Source organism: Rutidosis leptorrhynchoides, chromosome 2 (assembly GCF_046630445.1).
Source record: "Rutidosis leptorrhynchoides isolate AG116_Rl617_1_P2 chromosome 2, CSIRO_AGI_Rlap_v1, whole genome shotgun sequence".
NCBI classification, from domain to species: Eukaryota; Viridiplantae; Streptophyta; class Magnoliopsida; order Asterales; family Asteraceae; genus Rutidosis; species Rutidosis leptorrhynchoides.
This window is the reverse complement of record NC_092334.1, coordinates 596,710,986-596,733,335: the sequence shown is the minus strand read 5'-3', so window position 1 is coordinate 596,733,335 and position 22,350 is coordinate 596,710,986. Positions and strand designations below refer to the sequence as shown.

The 22,350-nt window shown below is 37.4% G+C and overlaps 1 long non-coding RNA gene across 3 annotated transcripts; it reads left to right on the top strand.

Annotated features, from left to right (window-relative positions):
* Positions 1-347: 347 nt before the first annotated feature.
* LOC139893374 (uncharacterized) lies at positions 348-2,759 on the top strand. Of its 3 annotated transcripts, none has more exons than XR_011774503.1 (6): positions 348-455; positions 1,013-1,128; positions 1,302-1,463; positions 1,555-1,610; positions 1,745-1,820; positions 1,939-2,319. It is a non-coding gene; the product is annotated as an uncharacterized lncRNA (long non-coding RNA). The 3 variants fall into 3 exon arrangements; XR_011774504.1 differs by lacking the exon at positions 348-455 and adding an exon at positions 2,484-2,759 and having other exon boundaries at positions 921-1,128; positions 1,939-2,061; XR_011774502.1 differs by lacking the exon at positions 348-455 and having other exon boundaries at positions 921-1,128.
* Positions 2,760-22,350: the final 19,591 nt, after the last annotated feature.

The window sequence follows — 22,350 nt, the reverse complement described above, 5'->3', positions numbered from 1 at the left end:
GAGGAGAGAAAAGGGATGCGTTTTTTTTTTTTTTTTTTTTTTTAATTATCATGATCACTCTATACCTTAAAAGAGGGTTTTTATTAAGTAATAATTTTTTAAAAAACTCCTTTAATAATTGTTGGATTAAAAAATGACTTCACAATACCCCTTAATCCAACGGCACATAATCCTCATTTAAAATTATTAGCTAATAAATGAATTCTAAAAGAATTATCTCCCTTAATTACCCTTTACCCTTATCATTAAAAAAATAAGGAGTACAATATTATTACGCATCATATTGTTATTCAACCGTTCGCCAGGTTCGTTCAGTTCCCCTTCATCAGGAATTAAATCGGGAATATTTCCCAATAAAAATATCCGCCTCATCTTATTTTAATCAGCAGTCTCAAGCAATTAAATCGGGAATATTTCGTCAATTTCATTCTCAATTCAAATTCATGGTGGCCGAGGTATCGTTTTCTTCTTTCTTTTTCTATGCAAATAATTTGGCGATGGTAATGATTGTGTGTTTCTCATCTTCTAGGTTTGTCAATCCTATTTTTGAGATTAATTCTTTATTTCTGTAAAAATTAGTTGTTGATGTAGTAGAATTTTTATGTTGAGTATTACGTAATGTTTTAAAATATTACTCCGTAGATGATATCATGAAGAATATGATTTTTACTTTTTTTTATACGGTAATTCCGCCTAAGATTCTAAAGAAGTAGATATGTTTTGCGTATGTTGGACCAATTGGATTGGGTTTGTGACTTTGATAGTTGTCGAATAAAGAGAGGGATGACTTTCTCTACTTTTCTGGGTGGAGAAATGACTTGTTTTTATTCTTTATCCGTCTACATCTCACCTCCCCATACACCACTCAAGTGGTATTGGGTACTGTTGTTGTTGTTGTTGTTGCTGTTGTTGTGAGTAATGTTTTTGTTTCAAGCTTGACTTCAAGCGCATAACTGGTCATGTGTCACTGGCACATCAATAATTCTGATTTATGATGCTGATGATTCAACAGGAAGATGACAACACTTTTATTGCTACAAATACTATTTTTTTACCTTTGAAGACCTTAAGAGTTACACAAACAGTGTGTCAGCGATACAGTGCATATGAGCAGAGTGTTATCGAGTGGTTAGTGTTGTAATGTGTTCGTATTTTCATGCTTCAAATTCATCTATAAGATGTTAACGACCTGATGAATATATTGTCGGTATATGAAGAATCGTCGAGTATTTATGCTATACGTTGTTATTTAATAACAATAAATTGAGTAAATTTTCAAAGCATGATTTTTTTTTTATCAGGATTTCATGGGACAGATGCGCATAGGAGACCTTGTGCCAAGGTACTTTGCTATAGATTCACGAAAGCAAAATACTTTTGGTACATACATCCTTGAAGTCAAGCACCACCATTGACAAAGATAAACAAAAGTGTAGAAGTTTGGTCACTTCTAACCATCTGATGTACACTCTTTTTATTTATATTATTTTGCTCTTAAACATTTCAGATCAACACATATTGTAAAAAGCTTTTTCAAATCTCATTTTTTTACAGGAACATGTGTAGACTCTCTTTCAGATTTCGATGACCTGTCGACGATATTTTCAAAGGCAAGCTTCCTTCTACTCCCAAAAGCGTCTGCATTCACACTTTGTGTTATATATTACGTACCCTACAAGTTTGCAATCGCACTTAATCATCTGTATAACTGATCGTGTGATATAAAAACTGCTTTGTTGTGTAGTTAAACAGAACAATCAACGGACCTATATATCCTGGAGTTATTGGTGATCGAGGGCCAGATTCTATTTCAAGGGAAAGTGAGTACTTAACTAACAAATTTTTTTTGTGTTCATTTCAATAGTCGTTTCATTTTTTGCACTGCTATTTTCTATAAAGTTTCATGTTTCTGAAAGTTTTTAAATGGAAAATTTGAAGGTTCGTTTGCATCTGATTGGGTACATGTTCGAGATCTAACTGAGTGGTTAGCTCAACATATATCCGACACTGAAAGCAGCCACGGAAGCTGGAGATGGTCTTCTCAAACTCATATTTCAGTTGGTAGTAATTTTACATCTATGTGACTAACTTACAAACAATAATATTCAGTTGCAGGGGTTTTCCTATTTGGTTGAAATATGTCCTATGAATTAGTTTCAGTTGAAATAATGTTCCTTTCAAGGTTGCTACAAAATATTTTCATTTATATATTTTCTTTTGTGTATGCAGAAATTATTATGTAATAATTGTTTTATTAGTATAGGCTGATATGGGAAATAATTGATTGGAAAATAAGGGTTAAAGTTCACAATCTATGGAAGACGTGTAGTGAAACAGAAGACGTATTTCTTCAGAACGACATAAATATGTAGTGAAACAGAAATATGACTATTGTTTCCTAACATGATATGTTCCATTCAGTTTTTATTGTGGATAGTTGTGCTTTAAGCACATTACTACTGATTGATCATTGTTACTTGCAGATAGATAACTTGAAAGGCAAATGTTCGTAAGCTGATCACCATCCTAAGGAACCACTCATGTCATTTATCATTCCATCCGCTCCCAATCAACTAATTCATAGCGATCTCTATCAATTCATACAGGTACATATGTATGACGATCGCTCCAAATCCATATGGACGAACACGTCATTCATCGATTTCATTGCGAAGTATTTGACCTCTATATGATACGTTTTATAAACATTGCATTCTTTTGAAAAGGCAAACCAAATATGAATATTTAAATCAAAGGTTTTCGACATCTGATGATTTCTACATATAGACAATCACTGTAAATAATAGTTTACAACAGTACTTCCGTTGACAATGCAGTCAAAATAAGATACATGGTGATGATTTGGTGAATGCAACGTTTTCTTGAAAAATATGCCATGTAAGACTCCATGCACATAGCTTGTCTATCATATAAGCAAACAGCGGAAGTCTTCTAGGAAACTTGAGAATAAACATGCTAACAAGTGTCAACACAAATGTTGGTGAGTTCATAGTTTTAGTGTTTCGCATAATCTGTATATAAAAGTGGATCACAAGATTTCAGTTGTTTCATCCAGAAACGTTTATCAAAATATTCTACAAAATTGAACACCCTGGTAACTAAACTTAACGTATATATAATTTATACCCTTTGTATAATCATCTTAATAATACACGCAAACCAACGTGTACGCTTCTCAAATAGCATACGTCCGTTAAAAGGCTAGTGCTCTAGCTCGGACGAGGATATCAAGCCCTATGGATCCATATACTACTACTCGCGCCCACCAGTTCTTATAACTGGCAGTTAACAGTTACCAAAGCTAAGGGATTTTCGGCTCAAACTCAGTGTAGAATTTAGTATGTACTTGTATCCATTGCGTTTAAAATAAAGAGCATGTATTCTCAGCCCAAAAATATATATTGCAAAAACAATTAAAAAGGGATCAATGAAACTCACCTTAGCAGCATATAAAGTCGTTCACCAAAATGTGATCGAAACTCGGATTACCAAATAACCGTAGATCTCAACCTAGAGAATATACGTTGGTCAATAAATGTCTATCAAGCTAGGTCAGGTCATAGTGTATCACAATCCTAATGCTCGAGATCGACATACAAAAGTTATCCAAAGTCGTTTCAAAAAGTCAATTTTGACAATAGTTTAACAAAACGAGACGTGCCTTATATAAGATTTCATTTACTCGGCTGGTAATATTTAAAAATCCATTTTATCAATCTTGTAAACAAGTTGTTTAAATCTTAATTGCAGATTCAAAAGCAATTTCAATTAACGTCAATCATAATTCAGTTGATCATATCTCTTAATCCGTTCATCGAAACTATTCGATATCTAAATGAAAAGTCATTGATTTTTCGCCAGCTTTCCAAAAACATGCATATCATATACCTTTTACCAGTAATATATGTATTTAATTCATGATTCATCATAAACTGTTTAACGACGAAATTTAGCATACAAGCATGTATAAATATATATACTCGAGCACTAGACATGGATACACAATTAATATATAAAAGATAAAATATGAGTGCTTACGTACCAATATTGAGATTTAATATTGTAGAAAATTACGTAGACGCAACAGAGATGATAAACACTAGGTCTGATTCACAAATATACCCCCGAATATTACCCATAATCTCTTTGACAATAACCCATAATTTCCTTAGCTCTAGCTTGCTCGAAAACCCGTTTCGAAATCATTTGGACATCTCTCCGTCGTGATATTATATATATATTATTATTTTTGTATCGTAAAAATAATAATACTAATACTATTAATAATAAGATTAATAATAATAATCTTAATATTAATAATAATAATAATAATAATAATAATAATAATAATAATAATAATAATAATAATAATAATAATAATAATAATTATAATTATAATAATTATAAATAATAAATTAAATAAATAACATAAGTAATACGGAGTAATATAAAGTGTGAGAAAACTGAACCAGAATCGTGCAATTTATAGAACCTTTTCTGAAAAAGCACCCCATGCGATCGCATGGGATTTGTGCTTCAAGGCCATGCGATCGCATGGCCCTCTGATCCAGCTTACAAACTTTTGTTTTCTTGTTTGTCGACATATTATTTAAATATATTTAATTTATATAATTAATTATATATTATATTAAATTCATGTGCATAGTTGACCTGTAATTTTCGTTCCGATGACTCGTACGTTGTTACTCGACTTATGTTCTGGTTTCGGTTTCTCGAACGCATTTTCGTACACTTAGAAAACTTGCATTTTACGTTTCGTGACACGTACCTTTGTCAAAATATAGCCTTAAATTATCCATAAACTATATCACTCAAAGTATATATTGATCTTTCGAGTGTTTTGGTCATTTACTTCTATAAATCATTGTCTCGTTATTTATTAATATAATAGTATTTATCAAACGTTTCATAACCAAGTTAATATCTATTCTCAATATTTTTAAACACGTTTTAAAATATACGTCGCAAGTTATTCATACAATTAATATTCCAACTTATCATATATATTCAAATAAATATTTAAACCAATAAGTTTAATGTACGGTATCAAACAATTAATACATTGTTACGTTTTCAAGTTATAGTATATATATATGTGTATCTATATACATATAATTGTTCGCGAATTGTCAAGAACAACCGAAAGGTATTTGAATATATGAAAGTAGTTCAAAATTTTGAGATTCAGTTTACAGACTCTGCTTATCGTGTCAGAAATGTTAATCATACAAAGATTAAGTTTAAATTTGGTCAGAAATTTCCGGGTCATCACAGTACCTACCCGTTAAAGAAATTTCGTCCCGAAATTTGAGTGAGGTCGTCATGACTAACAATAAAAATGTTTTCATGCCGTATATGAGTCGATAAATAGAGTTTTATCACTGTTTGAATAATATGGATAAAACAATCCAATTACTCGAAGCGTATGAGAGAAGTTGTAACGACCCGACTTTTTCGACTTGCTTTTATGCCTTGTATTCTAGCGAAACTGCGTATTTGTGCGTACTGTGTTACTTTATTACTCCGGAACCTTGGCACACGTGTTTTATATTCATATTTACTTTAAAACGTGCCTTGGTGTATGTAGAATGTTTAACTTGTCCATTGGATGCTTTATAACCGTTAGTGTTATTTACCGTTACGATTAAAACGCGGACTGCGCGCACGTTTGACTTTTGTCGGAACCGGAACTTTTGGACTGCGAAATATTAATTATTATTTTCTAATAATAATTAACTGGGCCTTTGGATGTTTAATTTTATTTATTTAATTGCTAAAGCCCAATAGTTAGCCTTTTTGGACTTTTTACCTTGTTGGGCTCAAGCCCACCCTACTCTAGCTAGTGACCCAATTAATTAGCCCAAGTATTATTACAAGTGGCCCATAATAATAAATAAATAATAAATAAATTAATTAATGAGTCATACTAGCATAATGGATAAAGATTATCAACTTTGTTACATAAGATTCTAGCAAAAGGACATACTTTAGACACCATTAGCCAAAAAGCAAGATTTTGTCCCCCCTCCCCCTCTAAAATTCGTCCACCACCACCACATATGGCTTGCCACCTCATCAATCCATGTGATATCCATTTGCTTATAAATACTAGCCTTAAGCCCCTCATTCCAACACTTGATCATTTTGGCATTTCACACACTTATCCTTTCTTTCTTCCTTTTGTTTGTAAGTTTTCTTCTCCTCCCTCTTTCTTCTTGAATTCGTGATCATCACCATCATCCTTATAAAGATCAAAGTTCCTTTAGCTTTGATCTTACTTATATCTTGTTGATTCAAGTTTGAATCTTTCAAGAACAACAAAGATTCAAGCTTTCTAGCTTGAATCTTCATATCTTTTATAGATCTATTACTTTTATGATTGTTTAATGTTATTTTGTTAAAAAGATTCAATCTTTTGTTTGTAATCTTCATGCATCTTCAAGATCCAAGCTTTATGCTTCAAGATCTTCAAGAACAATCAAGATGCAAGCTTTCTAGCTTGAATCTTCATATATTGCTGTTAGATTCAAGTTCTTTTTACTTTGATCTTGTTATTTTGTTAAAAAGATTCAAACTTTTGTTTGTAATCTTCATGTATCTTCAAGATTCAAGCTTTATGCTTCAAGATCTTCAAGAACACTTAAAGGTTCAAGCTTTCTAGCTTTGTAACCTTGTAACTTGTGTGAAATGGATCCAAGCTCTCTAGCTTAAGGTTCCATCACCTCTTTTGACTTAGATTGTGTTCATACTTGTTAAATTGATGTAAAGTTTGTAACTTTAGTTGTTATTGTGACTTGTATTAGTGTTAAGACTAAGGATATGATGTAACCTTGGTTCATCATCCATCTAAGACTCATGAATGAGTTGTATTCTTACTTGGTCTTAACATATTGTGTATTTATGGTGAATCTTGGTCAAAAGTGATGCTAAACATCAACGAGTTGTACACTTGAAGCTACAGGCATCAAGGATGAGAACCGTGATGAGCATCGAGCACCAAGAACCCCACCGGAGCACTTGTCCACTGATTTTCGTATCTGATCAGACCACCTGGGCTACTGGAAAGCTGATTTTCAGTTAGTTCGGTTCGAGTAGATGATTTTCCGTTTAGGCCTCGCCTTAATCCGAGTTACGGTTTAGGATTTATGGCCCTCCGAGAGTCACTACACCCTATTAACGCTGTGCTGAAATTTCTGACCTACTCGCACTTAAACCGTCGCCACGGTCAAACGAAGACGAGTTAGGTTCTGAAAATTGGTCAGCTGTTAGGGGACTCATGTACGAAGCCATAGCCACTGACCATGCGTCTTTTCGATTTACGTAGAGGTCGTAGCTGCTGACCGAAGTCAGCCTATTGTTTCGATCTTTATTCTTGTCAAACTCACTTAGCTTTTACGATGATGAATGATGATGATGATGATGACACTTAAACTTATTTTATGCACTATTAGAACTTATTAAGACAACCTACTGACCTAGTAACCTTTGATTTAGGTTGACGACCTTTCGGACCGACTTACTACTTGCGTACTTTCATTACCGACTTTACCGCTTTTATCACTGTGAGTTATAGCATCCCTTTTTACTACTTTTACTATTTTTGGGACTGAGAATAGATGCGCTTTTTACGTTTTACATACTAGGCACGAGTACTTAAACTTTGTATGTATGTGGGTTATATAACGGCATAAACATTCCCTTTAGCACGGTAACGTTTAGTCATTGGTTTTTGAACCGGTGAACGCGAATCTTAGATATGGATCCATAGGGTTTGACATCCCCACTCGGGCTAGTCGCGCTAGCATTTAACGGGTGTTTAATACTTCGTGAACATACGCACTCGCCAAGTGTACTTTCAGGGGGTTATAAACGTTAAGTTTAGTTACCGGGTGCCCACGGTTATGCATATACTTTTTATACTGTTTTGATATGCTGTTGCAGCACTGAAATCTCGTGGCCTATCTTACGTTACTATTACAACTTGAACTATAGCTCACCAACATTCGTGTTGACTTTTTAAGCGTGTATTTCTCAGGTGCCTAGAGGTTTATTGCTTCCGCTGTTACACTTGCTGTCATGCTATTATTGAATTGCTGTTAAGGACCTGCTGTGTTAGATATCCGCTGCATAACTTAGAGATGTCTCAATCATGAAACTTATGTTTTGCATTCGTAAACTTATGTTATTTTGGAACAATGGTTTGTAATAAGTCTTATGACATGTTATCCTTGTAAAACATTATCTTTTTAATGAATGCAAATCAGTTTTCAAACAGCATATAGTGTTTGACCTTGTGATGATCCTGTTGTTGATGATCCGTACACGATGGTTTTGTACGGGGCGTCACAGTTGGTATCAGAGCATTGGTTGTAGGGAATTAGGTTGCATTAGAGAGTCTAGGACCGACCCGAGTAGGATTCACTAATAGGACTAATCTACAACTTGCTAGTTTACTTGTTTCTGCATGCTACTGCTTACTTTTACTACTATGTGATCTTACTGCATGCTATTGCTTATCTTTACTGCCATGCGAACTTGCTGTATGCCTATTTCTTCCTTTGCATGATTACTATCTGCTTTCACTGTTATTACTGTTTAGCACTGTTGTTATTGCCATGCTAGGATGCTATAGTGCCTAATACTTGCTTGCTTATGACTTACTGATATGGAAAATTTATTTTCCTTGTTCAGATGTCGGATATTCCACCTGTCATTATTTTGGACAGCGATTCAGACTCGTCAGCCACCTCACCTACTGCTGCTACCGATACACAGATCTCGTTAACCAGTGACCCTGGCGCTTCATCCTCCGGAACTAGCAGCCATACACCTGTACCGGTGGTTACCACAGTCGGAGCCCAGGACCCTCCGGAGATTCCAGCTCCAGTTGCCCCGGTACCTCAGGAGCCACAGCCTCGCCCCAGTGGTGTTGTGATTCCTGCGGATCTTGGGGAAGGTCCGGTTCGTAATGAACTTAACCACTGGTGCCGACGCACTCCTGATGGACGTCTCGTGCCAATCGGACCCGCCAGATACGGACAGATGATGGCCGCTCGAGGAGGGCCACCTGTGGTGTCACCCCCAGCTAGTTCAGACGACTCATCCACAGACGACTCTAGTGACGATGATTCCGACGAGGAGGACCTTGATTGTACACCTGTCCAGCCACCCTCTACCCCGCCGAAGAAGCGGTACCGTTTCGATGGCACCGTTATTCCGGGGATCAACGGAGGACGAGCATTCACTGACGCACATGGTCAGCGTCGTAGGGTTACCGCCCGTAAGCGGGTCGTGCCTTACCCGGCTGATCCGTTCGTGCGTAAGCCTTACCGCCATGCAGCATCTACCTCTGGAGCCGGACCATCTGTACCACCAGCACCACCTCCACCAGCAGCACCGCCTGCTCTGCCAGCCCCTCCCTCTGTCGAGGAACTAGCTAGGGAGGTGGAGATCCTACGTGCTCGGGTAACTGAGCTCGAGGAGCAGATGTCCCATGTGCTGGACATCCTTTACCCACCATCACCATAGAGCTTTGTAGTAGGTTTCATTTTGTAATCTCGTTTGTAGATCCATGTTTTCCTTATGTAATGTACGAACTTATGTATGCAACTCTTTATTAATGGAACTTTGTATTGTTAAATTCTTGCACAGTGTTCTATTTACATTACTGTATGTTGGTTTTGCGGTATTTGTACCTAGTTGCGTCACTATATTGGCATGCGTTATGTTGTTTCCCTGTTTACTATATACTATATTATTATATATTAAATGCTGGATTTTGACTTAAGTCAAAATTTCTGTTTCGAAGGGCAATGGCAAACACTCGAACAACACCCACAGCAGCTCAAATCGAAGAGATGATTAATGAACGAGTCGCCGCAGCCTTGGCGGAAATGAACCCTCAAGCTGAACCACCGCCGGTTATCCAACCCGTTCGAAAAGAGTGCACCTACAAAGAATTCCAGAGCTGTAAGCCACATAACTTCAGCGGAACTGAGGGGCCTGTTGGTCTCACAAGATGGTTTGAAAAGCTTGAATCAGTATTCCGAGTCAGCAACTGTTCCGAGTCTAACAAAACCAAATTTGCTTCCTGCACGCTATCTGATGGCGCCCTCACGTGGTGGAACACCATGGATCAGGCACAAGGTATTGATGAGGCGTATGCTACACCATGGGAGGAGTTCAAAGCGGCTATGATTGATGAGTATTGTCCGAGAACCGAGATACAAAAGATGGAAATAGAGTTTATGCAATTGAAAGCTATTGGCAACGATCTCGATGGTTACAATCGGAGGTTTCTTGAGTTAGCTCTTATGTGTCCTACCATGGTCACCCCGGAATTCAAGCGTATGGAGAGATACTTTTAGGGACTCCCTAAGTCCATTAAGGGTAATGTCACCTCGTCCAAGCCACCGAATGTTCCCGAAGCAATGCGCATGGCGCATACACTCATGAATCAGATTCTCATCGATGAACCGGAGAAGTCCAAGTCTGAAGCGGGTAGTGGTGAGAAGCGTAAGTGGGATAATAACAAGGGAAGAACCTATGATCAAACCCCTGCCAAGAGGCACAACAACGGTGGAAACCCCAACCCAGGCACAAGTTCAAACCCGAACTACAAGGGCACTCTACCGCAGTGCAAGAGGTGTTACAAACATCACACTGGGTACTGTAATGCGGTCTGTGAAAAGTGCAACCGGATCGGACATGTTGGTAAGAACTGCAAGATTCCCGTCCCAGCTGCAAGGACAAACCCGAATGGGCCAAGGAAATGCTATGAGTGTGGACAGCAGGGCCACTTTAGGAATGATTGCCCCAATAAGAAGAAGGACGGCGGACCACCGTGTGGTAGAGCTTTTAATGTTAATGCAAGGGATGCACGCGAGAACCCCGACTTGGTGACAGGTATATTCACTATCAACAATCTTTTAGCTTCTGTCCTATTTGATACTGGTACCGATAGAAGTTATGTATGTAGACACTTTTGCGATAAGATAAATTGGTCATTAGTTCCTTTAAAAGAAAGTATGCTTGTCGAGGTAGCCAACGGTAAACTTGAAAAAGGTTGACCAAATTGGCCGAGGAGCTATTATTAATGTAGCTGGTGTGGATTTCGAAATTGACTTGATACCTATCAAACTGGGAAGTTTTGACGTGATCGTCGGTATGGATTGGTTGACCAAGGTAAGGGCTGATATTATTTGTGGAGATAAAGCTCTTCGTATACCACAAGGAGACGGTGAGCCACTGACTATTTACGGAGAGAGATGTAACTCGAAGCTGAACCTCATTAGTTGTATGAAAGCGCAGAAGATCATGAAGAAAGGACGACTTGCCGTTTTAGCACACGTGAAGGCTTTAGAATCAGAGGAGAAGAGTGTGAATGATGTGCGAATCGTTAATGAATTCCCCGACGTCTTTCCGGAAGAACTGCCTGGATTACCGCCACCAAGAGCAGTAGAGTTCCAGATCGATCTGGTGCCGGGAGCTGCACCCGTAGCTCGTGCGCCTTATCGTCTGGCACCTTCAGAACTGCAAGAATTGCAGAGTCAACTGCAGGAATTGCTCGACCGAGGGTTTATCCAACCGAGCTCGTCGCCTTGGGGTGCACCTGTTTTATTCGTGAAGAAGAAGGACGGATCTTTCCGCATGTGTATCGACTACCGCGAACTCAACAAGTTGACGATTAAGAACCGATATCCTCTTCCCCGAATCGACGATCTTTTTTATCAGCTACAAGGATCGAGCGTTTATTCTAAGATCGATTTGCGATCAGGTTATCACCAATTGAGGGTGAAGGAGAGTGATGTGATGAAGACTGCGTTTAGAACCCGCCATGGTCATTACGAGTTTCTCGTGATGCCATTCGGTTTAACCAACGCACCCGCTGTGTTCATGGACCTCATGAATCGTGTCTGCAAGCCTTATCTGGATAAATTCGTTATCGTCTTCATAGATGATATCCTCATCTACTCCAAGAGCAAAGAAGAACATGAACAACATCTTCGGTTAGTGCTCGAACTCTTGAGACAAGAGCAGCTTTATGCCAAATTCTCCAAGTGTGAATTTTGGTTGAAGGAAGTCCAATTTCTGGGTCATATTGTGAGTGATCAAGGTATCAAAGTTGACCCCGCCAAGATTGAAGCTATCAACAAGTGGGAGACACCCACTACTCCGACTCACATCCGCCAATTTCTAGGTCTTGCCGGTTATTACCGAAGGTTCATTAAAGGTTTCTCTTTGATTTTGCGTCCTTTGATTGTGTTAACTCATAAAGGAAAGAAGTTTGTTTGGGAAAAAGAGCAAGAAGCAGCATTTCAAACCCTGAAGCTGAAGTTAACCACCGCACCTATCCTATCTCTTCCTGAAGGCAGTGACGACTTCGTTGTGTACTGCGATGCTTCGAGGAATGGTTTTGGCTGTGTGTTGATGCAAAGAACGAAGGTCATTGCTTATGCATCTCGTCAACTGAAGGTCCACGAGCGAAACTACACTACTCACGATCTCGAACTTGGAGCCGTCGTCTTCGCATTGAAGCTGTGGAGACACTATCTTTATGGAACAAAGAGTACTATCTTTACCGATCACAAGAGTCTCCAACACATCTTCGATCAGAAGCAACTAAACATGAGACAGCGTCGATGGATTGAGACGCTAAACGACTACGATTGTGAACTTCGCTACCATCCGGGCAAGGCCAATGTTGTAGCTGACGCATTAAGTCGAAAGGAGAGGACGGTACCCCTTCGTGTTTGGGCTCTGAACATCACCATCCATTCGAACCTCCACAGTCAGATTCAAGTAGCCCAAGAAGAGGCTCTCAAGGAGGAGAACATATCTCGTGAATACCTGAACATTCTCGTCTCTAAATTCGAGGTTAAGGAGTCTGGACTCCGATGTTATGCCGGAAGAATTTGGGTACCTCGTTATGGAGATCTACGGAACCTTATACTTGATGAAGCCCACAAGTCGAGATATTCGATTCATCCAGGAGCTGGAAAAATGTTCCACGATCTTAAGGAACAGTATTGGTGGCCAAATCTTAAGAAGGATGTTGCAACTTATGTTGGAAGGTGTTTGACTTGTTCGAAGGTTAAAGCTGAACATCAGAGGCCATCTGGATTACTTCAACAACCAGAAATCCCACAATGGAAATGGGAAGCAATTACAATGGATTTCATCACGAAGCTACCAAAGACAGTGGGCGGATACGATACAATCTGGGTTATCATTGACCGTCTTACCAAATCTGCTCATTTTCTAGCAATGAAAGAAACAGATACAATGGAGAGACTTGCTCAACTGTACATCAAAGAGGTGGTATCTCGTCATGGTGTGCCCTTATCAATCATCTCAGATCGCGATCCCCGTTTTGCTTCCAGATTCTGGCGTTCTTTGCAAGAAGCCTTGGGAACTCGTCTCGACATGAGCACCGCGTATCACCCCCAGACCGACGGTCAGAGCGAACGAACGATTCAGACTTTAGAGGACATGTTACGTGCCTGTGTTATTGACTTCGGAAAGTCTTGGGAAAGGCATCTGCCGCTGGCCGAATTCTCTTACAATAACAGTTATCATTCGAGTATTAAAGCCGCACCTTTTGAAGCGTTGTATGGCCGCAAGTGCCGTTCTCCTATTTGTTGGGCCGAGTTAGGCGAAGTGCAAATCACCGGACCCGAGATAGTCCATGAAACGACGGAGAAGATTTCTCAGATTCATGCGAGACTTAAGACTGCCCGTGATCGCCAAAAGAGTTATGCTGATCTTAAACGTAAAGACTTCGAATTTAACGTAGGTGACCGTGTGATGTTGAAGGTTGCACCTTGGAAAGGTGTAATTCGTTTTGGGAAACGCGAAAAGTTGAACCCGCGATACATCGGACCCTTTGAAATTTTGGAACGTATCGGACCGGTTGCTTACCGTTTGGATCTTCCGGCTCAGTTGAGTGCCGTTCATCCTACCTTTCATGTATCAAATTTGAAGAAATGTCTTGCTCCACCGGAACTTATCATACCATTGGAAGAACTTACCATTGATGTCCAACTTCACTTCGTGGAAGAACCTATTGAAATTATGGACCGTGAGGTCAAAACCTTGAAACGCAATAAGATTCCAATTGTCCGAGTTCGATGGAATGCCAAGCGTGGACCTGAGTTTACCTGGGAACGAGAGGATCAAATGATGCCGAAGTATCCTCACCTTTTCCCGACTCCAACACCTACCTCAGCTTAAATTTCGGGTCGAAATTTCCAATAACAGGTGGGTAATGTAACGACCCGACTTTTTCGACTTGCTTGTATGCCTTGTATTCTAGCGAAACTGCGTATTTGTGCGTACTGTGTTACTTTATTACTCCGGAACCTTGGCACACGTGTTTTATATTCATATTTACTTTAAAACGTGCCTTGGTGTATGTAGAATGTTTAACTTGTCCATTGGATGCTTTATAACCGTTAGTGTTATTTACCGTTACGATTAAAACGCGGACTGCGCGCACGTTTGACTTTTGTCGGAACCGGAACTTTTGGACTGCGAAATATTAATTATTATTTTCTAATAATAATTACCTGGGCCTTTGGATGCTTAATTTTATTTATTTAATTGCTAAAGCCCAATAGTTAGCCTTTTTGGACTTTTTACCTTGTTGGGCTCAAGCCCACCCTACTCTAGCTAGTGACCCAATTAATTAGCCCAAGTATTATTACTAGTGTCCCATAATAATAAATAAATAATAAATAAATTAATTAATGAGTCATACTAGCATAATGGATAAGGATTATCAACTTTGTTACATAAGATTCTAGCAAAAGGACATACTTTAGACACCATTAGCCAAAAAACAAGATTTTGTCCCCCCTCCCCCTCTAAAATTCGTCCACCACCACCACCATATGGCTTGCCACCTCATCAATCCATGTGATATCCATTTGCTTATAAATACTAGCCTTAAGCCCCTCATTCCAACACTTGATCATTTTGGCATTTCACACACTTATCCTTTCTTTCTTCCTTTTGTTTGTAAGTTTTCTTCTCCTCCCTCTTTCTTCTTGAATTCGTGATCATCACCATCATCCTTATAAAGATCAAAGTTCCTTTAGCTTTGATCTTACTTATATCTTGTTGATTCAAGTTTGAATCTTTAAAGAACAACAAAGATTCAAGCTTTCTAGCTTGAATCTTCATATCTTTTATAGATCTATTACTTTTATGATTGTTTAATATTATTTTGTTAAAAAGATTCAAACTTTTGTTTGTAATCTTCATGCATCTTCAAGATCCAAGCTTTATGCTTCAAGATCTTCAAGAACAATCAAGATGCAAGATTTCTAGCTTGAATCTTCATATATTGTTGTTAGATTCAAGTTCTTTTTACTTTGATCTTGTTATTTTGTTAAAAAGATTCAAACTTTTGTTTGTAATCTTCATGTATCTTCAAGATCCAAGCTTTATGCTTCAAGATCTTCAAGAACACTTAAAGGTTCAAGCTTTCTAGCTTTGTAACCTTGTAACTTGTGTGAAATGGATCCAAGCTCTCTAGCTTAGGGTTCCATCACCTCTTTTGACTTAGATTGTGTTCATACTTGTTAAATTGATGTAAAGTTTGTAACTTTAGTTGTTATTGTGACTTGTATTAGTGTTAAGACTAAGGATATGATGTAACCTTGGTTCATCATCCATCTAAGACTCATGAATGAGTTGTATTCTTACTTGGTATTAACATATTGTGTATTGATGGTGAATCTTGGTCAAAAGTGATGCTAAACCATCAACGAGTTGTACACTTGAAGCTACAAGCATCAAGTATGAGAACCGTGATGAGCATCGAGCACCAAGAACCCCGCCGGAGCACTTGTCCACTGATTTTCGTATCTGATCAGACCACCTGGGCTACTGGAAAGCTGATTTTCAGTTATTTTGGTTCGATTAGATGATTTTCCGTTTAGGCCTCGCCTTAATCCGAGTTACGGTTTAGGATTTATGGCCCTCCGAGAGTCACTACACCCTATTAACGTTGTGCTGAAATTTCTGACCTACTCGCACTTAAACCGTCGCCACGGTCAAACGAAGACGAGTTAGGTTCTGAAAATTGGTCAGCTGTTAGGGGACTCATGTACGAAGCCATAGCCACTGACCATGCGTGTTTTCGATTTACGTAGAGGTCGTAGCTGCTGACCGAAGTCAGCCTATTGTTTCGATCTCTATTCTTGTCAAACTCACTTAGCTTTTACGATGATGAATGATGATGATGATGACACTTAAACTTATTTTATGCACTATTAGAACTTATTAAGACAACCTACTAACCTAGTAACCTTTGATTTAGGTTGACGACCTTTCGGACCGACTTACTACTTGCGTACTTTCATTACCGACTTTACCGCTTTTATCACTGTGAGTTATAGCATCCCTTTTTACTACTTTTACTATTTTTGGGACTGAGAATACATGCGCTTTTTACGTTTTACATACTAGGCACGAGTACTTAAACTTTGTATGTATGTGGGTTATATAACGGCATAAACATTCCCTTTAGCACGGTAACGTTTAGTCATTGGTTTTTGAACCGGTGAACGCGAATCTTAGATATGGATCCATAGGGTTTCACATCCCCACTCGGGCTAGTCGCGCTAGCATTTAACGGGTGTTTAATACTTCGTGAACATACGCACTCGCCAAGTGTACTTTCAGGGGGTTATAAACGTTAAGTTTAGTTACCGGGTGCCCACGGTTATGCATATACTTTTTATACTGTTTTGATACGCTGTTGCAGCACTGAAATCTCGTGGCCTATCTTACGTTACTATTACAACTTAAACTATAGCTCACCAACATTCGTGTTGACTTTTTAAGCGTGTATTTCTCAGATGCCTAGAGGTTTATTGCTTTCGCTGTTACACTTGCTGTCATGCTATTATTGAATTGCTGTTAAGGACCTGCTGTGTTAGATATCCGCTGCATAACTTAGAGATGTCTCAATCATGAAACTTATGTTTTGCATTCGTAAACTTATGTTATTTTGGAACAATGGTTTGTAATAAGTCTTATGACATGTTATCCTTGTAAAACGTTATCTTTTTAATGAATGCAAATCAGTTTTCAAACAACATATAGTGTTTGACCTTGTGATGATCCTGTTGTTGATGATCCGTACACGATGGTTTTGTACGGGGCGTCACAGAAGTTATCATAATAGATTGAAATAGAGATTCGTCTTATCTTTTGACGTAGTAACGATTGGTTTCCGAAATTTAAGGAATAGAAAATCTTCATAATAAGATTTGATTCTTCGAAATTTAAGGAAATTATGATTTCCTTTGATTAAATGCATAATCTGCCTCGATTGTTATGTCTGATATTTCGCTATAAATTAACTACTTCCGTTTCATTATTTTCACCACTCCTACATCTTCTTCCTCATTTCATACTTCAAAAGATTGTGAAATGCTTCATCCAGTTCTGATTCTTGATATACTTTTAACTTTCATATCTGTCATTCTTCTTTTTCATCTACCACCAGAGGAAGTTATTTTCTTCTACCATTACCTTGGGGTTATAGTGTTTTTCATTCTCCCGTGTCTTTATATTGCTATACGTATTGATATACACGGTTTGAAATTTCGGGGTTGTTATAGGGCTTTATATTCTCCGTTATATTTCGGAGCTTCATGCTTCCGTTCTCTCTTCCCGACTTTAAGTCAAGCGAATAATGGTCCAGAATTCGTAGGTATGAAGTTTTGGATAAACATAACTAATGTTCTAAGAAAGAGATTGTAATGGCACGATCTTGATTTGTCAAATTACCAGAATATCTGGAAAAGACCGAATCATCAAGAAATATATTTTCTTGATAAATTTAGAGATTAGAATGTAAGAGTCGTGTAACATGGCACATGATGAGGGTGGAATCTGTGAACCTTTATCACGTTCCATTAGAAACTCAGCATGACTTACTGTAATATAATCACGTTGATCAAGTGTCATTATATTATACTAATTCATGCTTCAGTTCCCAACACTACTTCAAAAACATTTGTATTTTAAATTCGAATTTTTTAGAATCTAGAAACTAAAACAGTTTCTTCTATGATAACACAGATAGCGTGAAGAGATAAATAATATCGGACAATGATAGTTATGAAGATATCTTCAGAAATATTGAAGATATTTATAATGAAAGATATGATAATATCTTAGAATTTCTAATATTGAAGGATGATGAAGAAGATTTGTTCGTAACATATTTTGAGTCAGAAGCAAGGTATTCGTTAATGACTTCAGCAGATACTGAATCATTTGTATTCTTTGAAGGTAGGTTTAGTCTTTGTGATTTGTCCACAGCATCCTTCATACTTTGCTCAATCCGTTTTCCAGTTCCAAACATTCTCTTTTTCTCAGCTTTACCACCATACTATTCTTTATCATCAAACTTTTGACTGTTAAGGTAATTTGTAGTTTTTGCTGCTTCATCATCATTTTTCTAAAATTCAGAGAACTAGTTTCGCAGTTTGGGGTGTTTTTCAGAAACTTCACATTCGAAGTATGTAAGTCCAGGAGGTAGACGTTATATGTACACATATAACTGTTGGCGTAGACGTGCTGCAAGATTTTAAAATACTGATTGCTAATTCCCGATAATTCGTATGGCAATTCTCGTTACAAGATGCAAATGTGTAAATGATAGAGTTTCAATGAGTATTATGATTTTTTGAAAGGTCAAGGATTAATGAAGTTGTTGGTAAATTTACTGCTAATGTGGTGGGACATGAAAGGTTCCCCTGCAACAAGAACGTATATGTCCAGATTACAATAAGGCTAATCTGAAAAGTCGAAGTTGACTGGTTGGAAGTGTGGTAAAACTGAATACTTTGAAAAGGGATTGCAAGATTATTTTCGGTAAAAACAACGCTAAAGGATCTTGCATAGTTTTGAAGTCAAAGTATAGCTTTGAAAGATGTAGAGATCTAAGAATGATGTCACCGGTTCAGAGTTATGACTTGGATTCTGATCCGTCAATATCAGAATATGTAATTGAATTTGTATGAAAACGATTGTATATCGTTGTGAGCATTGATAATAATTTTTGAATCAAAGTTGAAGAATGTACAATGTAACATATTAATTGCGAACTTATATTTTTCCCGGGTATTACCTACCCGTTAAAGATTTCACAATTAATACTTTGTACAAAAGAATTTTTATTACCGTCTTTATGAAAATTATGTATGTATATTTTCTTCAGATGTAACACAGATTTAATGAGTTAATATCATATTAAGCTCATTTAATTTTTGGCTGGATTAGAAATGAATAATCTCTAAAACATTAAAGATTTCATAATCTTCGTGGAGTATTTTACTAATGTAATCAATACTTCGTTATTCAGTTTTATTGATATTTCCTCAGTGAATCATGTTGGTGCTTATGGAACTCTTGCTAACTTCGCAAGGTAAAAATAATGTTTTCTGAAAAGTTTTGAGTACATCGAAAATGAAAATGTAAAATCAATTATGTAATTGAATAATACACTTGGTTTATTATGAAATGGAATTCATTAAGTTGAAACAGAGATTGTAGTTAACAATGGTTAAGTTGTTAAGGAAGGATGTACATCATTGCATATTAGTAATATGAACTAACCGAGTAGTACCTACCAGTTAAGATTCACACGTAATAGCTTAGTACGAAAAGATTTATTTTGATTTCAAAATTCATATATATTATATATACATAAAATTTCTTCAGGGGAAATGAGTTAATACTTCATCGGTTATTGTTGCTGGTATTTCTTGGTAACTACGGTGCGTATGACGTTGATGCTCGTGGGACAGATTGTGAAGTTGAGGTTTGCAATGCAGATGTTGTTGGTGGTGGTAATGGTACTGTTGGTGTTGTTGTCGGTGGTACTGTTGATGCCGGTGATGCTGCTGGTGCTTGTAACCTTTGCACCATATTCTCCAAAGCCACTACCCGAGCGCGAAGCTCGTTGACTTCTTCTACTACACCAGGATGATTGGCGGTTCGGACGAGCGGATGAATAAGATCTAGAATTTGAGATAATATATAATCGTGACGAGACACTCTGGAAATGAGAGAGAAAATGGTGTCTCGAATAGGTTCGCCGGTAAGTGCTTCAGGTTCTTCGCCAAGAGGGCAATGTGGTGGATGGAACGGATCACCTTCTTCTTGTCTCCAATGATTAAGTAAACTACGAACCCATCCCCAATTCATCCAGAATAGGTGATGGCTGATTGGTTGATCCAACCCATCCCCAATTCATCCAGAATAGGTGATGGCTGATTGGTTGATCCATTCCGGTTACACTGCTTTCGGAGCTCGAGGAGTTCGAGAAATCAAGTGAGAAATCCATATTATATGATCGGATAAAGGGTTTTTGATATGAAATAGATTGTAGGATTAAGTTTGGTATTCTCTGATACATAATTTACATATGTATATATAATACCAAAATCCCATAAATTACGGAGAAATTTTCGGAAGGTGTCAATAAAAGTTACAGTAACAGATATGCTAAGATATGAATTTTTGTCTATACACTATTTATGCAATAAATGCAGGAAAACGTGTCTAGACTTAAGAATGATAAGCATGTAATTTCCGACAAGAAATGATAAGCAAAACATGCAGACACGGTCGAAGTCCAGACTTACTAATGCATCCTAACAACTATCAGTTAGACACACTCATGCAAGACCTGGTTCGCTAGGACCAACGCTCTGATACCAACTATGACGATCGCTCCAAATCCATATGGATGAACACGTCATTCATCGATTTCATTGCGAGGTATTTGACCTCTATATGATACGTTTTATAAACATTGCATTCTTTTGAAAAGGCAAACCAAATATGAATATTTAAATCAAAGGTTTTCGACATCTGATGATTTCTACATATAGACAATCACTGTAAATAATAGTTTACAACAGTACTTCCGTTGACAATGCAGTCAAAATAAGATACATGGTGATGATTTGGTGAATGCAACGTTTTCTTGAAAAATATGCCATGTAAGACTCCATGCACATAGCTTGTCTATCATATAAGCAAACAGCGGAAGACTTCTAGGAAACCTGAGAATAAACATGCTAACAAGTGTCAACACAAAGGTTGGTGAGTTCATAGTTTTAGTGTTTCGCATAATCTGTATATAAAAGTGGATCACAAGATTTCAGTTGTTTCATCCAGAAACGTTTATCAAAATATTCTACAAAATTGAACACCCTGGTAACTAAACTTAACGTATATATAATTTATACCCTTGTATAATCATCTTAATAATACACGCAAACCAACGTGTACGCTTCTCAAATAGCATACGTCCGTTAAAAGGCTAGTACTCTAGCTCGGACGGGGATATCAAGCCCTATGGATCCATATACTACTACTTGCGCCCACCAGTTCTTATAACTGGCAGTTAACAGTTACCAAAGCTAAGGGATTTTCGGTTCAAACTCAGTGTAGAATTTAGTATGTACTTGTATCCATTGCGTTTAAAATAAAGTGCATGTATTCTCAGCCCAAAAATATATATTGCAAAAACAATTAAAAAGGGATCAATGAAACTCACCTTAGCAGCATATAAAGTCGTTCACCAAAATGTAATCGAAACTCGGATTACCAAATAACCGTAGATCTCAACCTAGAGAATATACGTTGGTCAATAAATGTCTATCAAGATAGGTCAGGTCATAGTGTATCACAATCCTAATGCTCGAGATCGACATACAAAAGTTATCCAAAGTCGTTTCAAAAAGTCAATTTTGACAATAGTTTAACAAAACGAGACGTGCCTTATATAAGATTTCATTTACTCGGCTGGTAATATTTAAAAATCCATTTTATCAATCTTGTAAACAAGTTGTTTAAATCTTAATTGCAGATTCAAAAGCAATTTCAATTAACGTCAATCATAATTCAGTTGATCATATCTCTTAATCCGTTCATCGAAACTATTCGATATCTAAATGAAAAGTCATTGATTTTTCGCCAGCTTTCCAAAAACATGCATATCATATACCTTTTACCAGTAATATATGTATTTAATTCATGATTCATCATAAACTGTTTAACGACGAAATTTAGCATACAAGCATGTATAAATATATATACTCGAGCACTAGACATGTATAAACTGTTTGTCGACATATTATTTAAATATATATAATATATTTAATTTATATAATTAATTATATATTATATTAAATTCATGTGCATAGTTGACCTGTAATTTTCGTTCCGATGACTCGTACGTTGTTACTCGACTTATGTTTCGGTTTCGGTTTCTCG